A 6,497-nucleotide genomic window follows, 5' to 3' on the forward strand; every position below is an offset into this window, starting at 1 on the left:
ATTTGGCATTTGAGCTGCTAGTGACTTAGAACATATACTTCAGGAAGCCTTTTTATATTAAGAGCAAAAGCTGAAGCTACGTTAAAAATTCACAGAGGTTGCAAAAACTTTTCTCTACTGGAGAAACTGTTTGTGCTAGACAAGTATCCTTGCTGGCATAATAAGGATTTCTTCTCAGCAGCAACTCTTCTCCAGAAAAGACACCAAAAGATGAAAAAAAAAAAATCTCAAAAGTTTGCTCTCTCCTATGTCACTAAAATTACTTATCTTTGGCAGGTAGCCTGTCTAAATGTGTGGCAACAGCTGGACAATGCCTGAATGCTCCTGGAGTGCGAAAAGCTGAAGTGTCACCCAAGTAAGTGTGTCAATGGCACTTTAGGAACATTGCTTCATCAAATGCAACTTCCTATCCAAGTCACTGGAGCTCTGAAGGGGCAGCAAAGATGCTCCTTATTCATATAAACAGCAGTTCCTCAGGCAGGGAGGTTGTGCAAGCTGAATGAGTAGTCCTGCATAGCTCAGGTGGTGAATTTCATTGCAATTGCACAAGAGAAAGCTGAGTGCACAGAGATACCTACCATGAATTCACTGAGCCTGATGCTCCACCCCCACCAGAGCATTGTCAGCTGTGGCTGCCAGCAGCAGCCATGTCATCGTCACAGGTTTTGATGCCGTCAGTTAGGACAAAGCACAAGAGGGAATTAATTTTTTAAAATTTTATTTTATTTAATTTTATTTTAATTTCCTCCTTGTGAAGCAATACTTGGTGAACTCACTCCTTTTGTTACAGTCAAAATCCTTGTGCTTAGTGTCAGGCTCAGGGAGTCCAGGAACGTGGCAAAAGTAATGCCATAGGGAAATCACAAGGGAATTACATCGAGGCTATTGCAGCTAGCTGGGGGGAATGGTACAAAATACTTTGTTTGGCTTTAGCCAGCAGAACCTTCTTTGGAATAGGCAAAAATAGGCAGAGAAAACATTTTAGTGCTAATCAATAGAACCAATCTTCATGTACCACATCAAGTACAAGGACATCAGTAAGCAGAGCTGCTTTGGTCTTACAAAGTATTCATGCTGTGTAATGGGCACAAATCGCTCTGGGCACCCAAGCAAAGACAAGTTTGTGCTCTGGGGTGGTGCATCTCCAGCCAGCACAAAAGTGGGGAAACCCCTGTATTGTACTCAGCCTCACCCTGAAGACATCCTTGTGTACCAGTCAGATCAAAATCCATCACCAGTTTGTGTTCCTACCACAGCAAAGAAAGTAGTCCAGTAGTGCTGCTTCATCCTGAATGGAAAGAGACAAAGGAAATCAAGATTAGAAATATGAAAAACTTGTAGGAGAGCACTTGGCTCCCAAAAATTCTCTTGCTTTGACACTGAGCTTTATGCTTGTTAAATTTTCACCATCAAAGACCAAAATACAAGCCACCAGACATCAATTAATTTACTATTTTAGTCAATCATACCCTTTCTGGCAGTTCTTCACAGGTGCTTACCAAATGGGGAGTCTGAGAAGTAACCCCTGCTTCACTAATTGAGCACTGATAATTTTTAGGAACTGTTGCCTAATGTAAGTACAGAATTGTTACCCCTTCCTCCTCTGGGGATGCAACACTCAGGAACAAAATATGCTTCCAAAATCTCTTTAAAATGGAGCAGCTATTTTAAGATAGGGAGGACAGTCTGGGTGTCTGGATACAACTGTCCCCACAGATGACAGTTCAGGATGTAAGCAAAGGTCAGAGCTGGCTAAGGGCATGGTTTGTGTCCATGGGACAGGAAGGCTTTTGGCTTCCTCAGCAAGACAAGGTGCCCCAGGGTTATTTTGTGAGAGCAGTCCTGAGAGCATTACACTGACAGGTAGCCAGGGCCTCTTACCCTTGCAGGCCATGGAGGGTCAGTCCTCTTTTCTCTTCATCACCCCAATGTCCTGCTCACTCTGTGTCCACATTTCCTGAGCCAGGAAGCTGTTTGGGCTTCTTTCCAAGCACTTGACCTTGCACAGGGCACCAGCAATGTGTGCAGCACATCCATATGTCACTGGAGGTGTCCAACTATTCCAAAGATGCCGACAATTCAGCAACCTGCCGGCAAAAGGAAGGCATTTCAGAACTGCAGTAATTTTATTCTACAGCTCCAAAGAAGCAAAGCCACCCCTGGAAGAAGTAAAAGTGCTATTGCAGTGTCTTGAACAACAAATGGTGTCTAGTGTTTATACAGAGAAAAGTGGTATGAACCAGAAAGAGGAAGTACTGACTAGACTGAGTGGTTACACTGTCCATCCAAGCAGGAATGCCAGTAACCAAAGAAACCATAAAGGTAAAAAAACAACCACCCCCCACCGAGGGCCCCACATGTGAGTAAAAGCTGTGACAATGGGACTTTTATCTCTGCTGTGGCTGCACTAGTGCAAACAAGTGTAGTGGCTCTTATCTGCTGCTGTATCTCTGCTGCATTCACATCTGAAAAATCCCACAGGATAACCCGTCAGGTTGCCCTTTTATCCTTTTAACAGAGGTTAATCACACACCCTGTATATAACAAAGAAAAAGAACAAAGCATACAAAGTCAAAAAATATACATAATGGAAAATGCCAAGATGAAAGTTGCAAAAGCAGACTGATTTTGTCCCCTCGTGCCTCACTTGTTGTGATAAGGACTTTTATTTTACAGCCATTGATTCATTTTCTGGCGGGGCCTCAGCCTCCCTCGGAGTGCTGAGCAGGCTGAGCCCAGGTAGCAAAGAGGAGCTCAGGTTCTGCTTTCCTCCCACTCAGCCAGGGAGCCCAGGCCGTGCCCAGAGCGGCTCTTCAGCTCTTCCTTCCTCTGGTAAAGCTGCCTTGTTTACTTCGGAGTATTTTTCATTGCCTCAGGGAAAGTGCAGCGCTGCCATGTGAGGTGAGCAGCTGCTGTACTGTGCTGCAGGGGCAGAGCAGTGATGTGTAGACTGCTTCTGGCCAGATATGTTCCAGCCATTTAGAATGCTTACGACCTCATTTCACAGATAATGCAATTTTAATTGGCACTCGCTTCTGGTTTTGGGAATTAATGGATCGTGTACTTGGGCTGACAGTTGGGTTTCCCCTGGCATGGGAGCATTTAAAAATCATGTTTTTCAGTTGCAATCAAAGGAATTTTTTTTCCAGAAGTATTCACTAGACCAAGTTTACTTAGAGAATTAAACTCAGAGTTATTTGGAGTCTGATGCCAAGGAACAAGTGGCAAGGTGCAGTAAGTGCTGTCCAGCCTAGAGGAGAGCATGGACAAACTGAAAAGAAAATAATAAAAAAATTTAAACTGAAAAAAAATTTCTAGTTCAGTTTGTCCAGGTATGCTGGTGTTTTCACCATCCCTCTGCAACTGAGGCAGTGTTACCTTCCAACAGGAGGGTGATCAGTGCACTGCTTTTTTAAACTGCTGAGACTAAATTCCAAAGAAGGAACAAAAACTCTGCAAGTGTAATGCTTCAGCATTGTAAGACACATTCCCTGCCACAGTGAACTAATAATGTAATTTAAATTACAGCAAAGGATGTAGGAAAGACAAGGCACAAAAGGAAGTGGGGATAAAAACACCCTAGTAGCAACACGTCCTTCAAAACTATGAGCATAATCATGTGATTTAAATTTCTACCAGATTTGGGGAATTTTTTTCATGTCATTGTTCTCCTCTTTCTGCAATTATGTGGTTGTATTTGACTGCGTGGTGGTAAGCAAATAACACTAATTGTTATTCTTCTTGGAGGGTAGTGGACTAAAACCATGAATTCTGTTTATCAGCTCCAGGTAATAAAAATTGTATGAAAAGATCTATTTCAGGCAGCTTTAGCATCTTTCTTCTCTTTTTATACAAAAGAAGCAGGTCTGACAAGCAACATGACAGTGAAATCCTTCTGCTGAGTCTGCTGCTCAGTTTCAAACTTACATAATTGGGGTGTATTTCCATATTCCTTCCCTCCTTTCCTGTACTCGAGGCACAGACGAGGGAATGTCTGCTCCAAGGCTGCTCACAGTAGCTGAGAGTGGAAGCCTCAGTGTTTCAACCTAAATATTTAAAATAGCTCAATGTCTCCACAGTGGGATAATTAAACACTGTACTAAGTCAGCACAGCAGGGTCTGCTGCCCAGTGACACTGGAGCCCATATGCTGCACATGAGCAGGTGAAACTTTTCTGTTTCAGGGAACACTGAGTAAATAAGAATTTGGTCAAACAGTATGTCATTTCCTCATTTTCAGAAAATCAGTACTAAAAACATGCAGGAAAGAAAATTTAATTATTCAAGAAAATCTGATTATTGCAGTGTTCCTATGCAATCTTCTGACTCTGGTACAGTCTGTGATTTCTCAGACTGTTATTTTTTACAGTGTTATGGTGAAACTGTCTGCTAAAATCCCTGGGCCCTATCACACAAAACTAATTTACTAGAAATGTCATCTGACACGTAAGCATTTTTGTCCATAGCAGAAATTTCAGTGGTGTATTTGGAAAGAAGTGCCAAGAAAAGAAAGCTTCGTGCTCACAGATGGCATGTTCCTCATTGACTGTTTCAACCACAAGAGATGTGTGCACAGCTCCAGCCCTGTGGGCTATGTGCTCTTAGAGTTGCAAGGGGTTGTGTTTTTTTGTTAAAAAATAAAAATAGGTACAACTATAAGAAATACTGAAAGGAAAACAAACTAAAAAACAAAGACCAAAGAGAAAACAAGAAGGTGAGAAACATAACAAGCTGAGTTCAATCAGATGCATGTGCTTGCAGAAGAGATGATGAGATGAGCTATCTGAGAGATGCAAATTCAGATCATGCCAGGCAGAATTGGGAAACTGAACCTCCTCCAACTTCTTGGAGAAGTGCCTTTATTACTGTATTTCAGGATAACTGAAAATGAGTAAACAGCACACCATTTGCTTTCCTTTCTAGCTCAGAAAACTTACAAGCACCATTTCAGATTGAACAACATTTTATCTGATACAAATGGGGGAGGGTACTTTTTCCCCCCACACAGAGCAAAGAAAGAAGAAAATAATATTTATTTTGGCTGTCTTCTGAATTATTTCCCTCCCTCTTATTTGGCTGCTCAACTGAAAAAGCAATTCTATACCCATTCTCCCTTGATCTACTTCCAGCAGGGTTCCACCCCACATCCCTCGGGTTTTGGCAGCCACAGAAATGAATTCAGCTAGGAAGTCCTGCAAGCCACTTACTACACTGTAAGTCTTCTCACTCTGCTTCCACTGATGAGGAAGCCTTCCTTCTCTTGGACTAAGTGGCAAGACACAGACTGTGTTTTGCAAGGTGGCTTGCAAGATGGGTAGAAAATTGGCCAAGAGGCTGCATTCAGAGGGTTGTGACCAATGTTTTCAACTCAGGGTGGCAACCTGTTGCAAGTGGGGTCTCCCTGAGATTGCCATTGGGTTCCACACTGTCCATCTTCACAAGGACTTGGGTGATGGATTTAAAAGCACCTTCACCCAGGTTGCTGATACCACTAAACAGCGTGGTGAGGACAACTCTCCCTGTGAGGAAAGACGGAAGGAGTTACATCTTATCTCCCAGGAGGAGAGAAGGCTTGGAGGCTGGAGGCTAATCTCAATACACCAGAGTGCTACAAAGAGGGTTGAGGCTCTCCTCACAAAGGACCGCATGGAGAAAACAAGGCACAACGCAAATTTTCTTATGGTGAGAACAACCAATGACTGAAACACAGGGATGTGGTGGTATGGTCCCTGTCACGGGAGGTTTCCAAGCTACCAGGGTGCTCGATAATCTCACCTAGTCTTTCTCCCACAGTAGTCTGACCAATGATCTTGCCAGCTCCCTTCAAGCCTGGGCTGTTCCATGGTTCTATGATTCTATGCAGATAGGCAGGGGCTCCTGTAGCCACCTTCACCAACACCACCCTGAAGAAGGAACCAGACCAGCCCCACCATTTGCCAGCAAGCAGACCCGCATCCACTACAGTGCCAGCTGTCCAGACAGGTCTCCAGCTCACCGAGCTCGCAGGGACCACACCAAGGCCGCTGCTGTTTCTCACCCGCGGACACCGGACCCCATCGGTCCACGTGAACCAGCACCAGCTTCTTGTTCGGGGCCGAGGGCTAGGTGTGGGTGGTGAGGAGCAGTCTGACGGCTCACCGAGGCCTCTGTGACCTTGCTAACTCACGGCTGCCGTAGCCCTCGCAGCCGGGACACACCGGCCGCGCCGCTCGCGGCGGACCGCAGCGCCGGGGTCAGCGTCCCGCGCTGCCCCATCAGCCAGTGGCTCTAGGAAGGAGACAAAGGCGGCGGGGACGGCAGGAGGCGGTGATCGGCAAGGAAGAGGCCCCGGGGCCGGGGGCGCAGGGCGGGCGCTGGGGGACCCTCAGAGCGTCTCCCACCGCCTCCCCCCGACCGAGCCCTCAGGCACCGCGGCGAGGGGGCGGGGCCGAGGCGGCCCCACAGTGCGGTGACGGGCGCGCTCCCCGTCCAATCGAACCGCCCTGTTTCCTCATGGAC

The 6,497-nt window shown here is 45.6% G+C and overlaps 1 long non-coding RNA gene across 2 annotated transcripts; it reads right to left on the reverse strand.

Annotated features, from left to right (window-relative positions):
- Positions 1-701: 701 nt before the first annotated feature.
- LOC132324612 (uncharacterized) lies at positions 702-6,440 on the reverse strand. 2 transcript variants are annotated; one of them, XR_009485684.1, is made up of 3 exons: positions 5,775-6,440; positions 1,882-2,087; positions 702-1,288 (listed from the first exon to the last, which is right to left on the reverse strand). It is a non-coding gene; the product is annotated as an uncharacterized LOC132324612 (long non-coding RNA). The 2 variants fall into 2 exon arrangements; XR_009485683.1 differs by having other exon boundaries at positions 5,995-6,438.
- Between the last annotated feature and the right edge of the window lie 57 nt (positions 6,441-6,497).

The sequence above is a fragment of the Haemorhous mexicanus genome, chromosome 3, assembly GCF_027477595.1.
Source record: "Haemorhous mexicanus isolate bHaeMex1 chromosome 3, bHaeMex1.pri, whole genome shotgun sequence".
NCBI lineage: Eukaryota > Metazoa > Chordata > Aves > Passeriformes > Fringillidae > Haemorhous > Haemorhous mexicanus.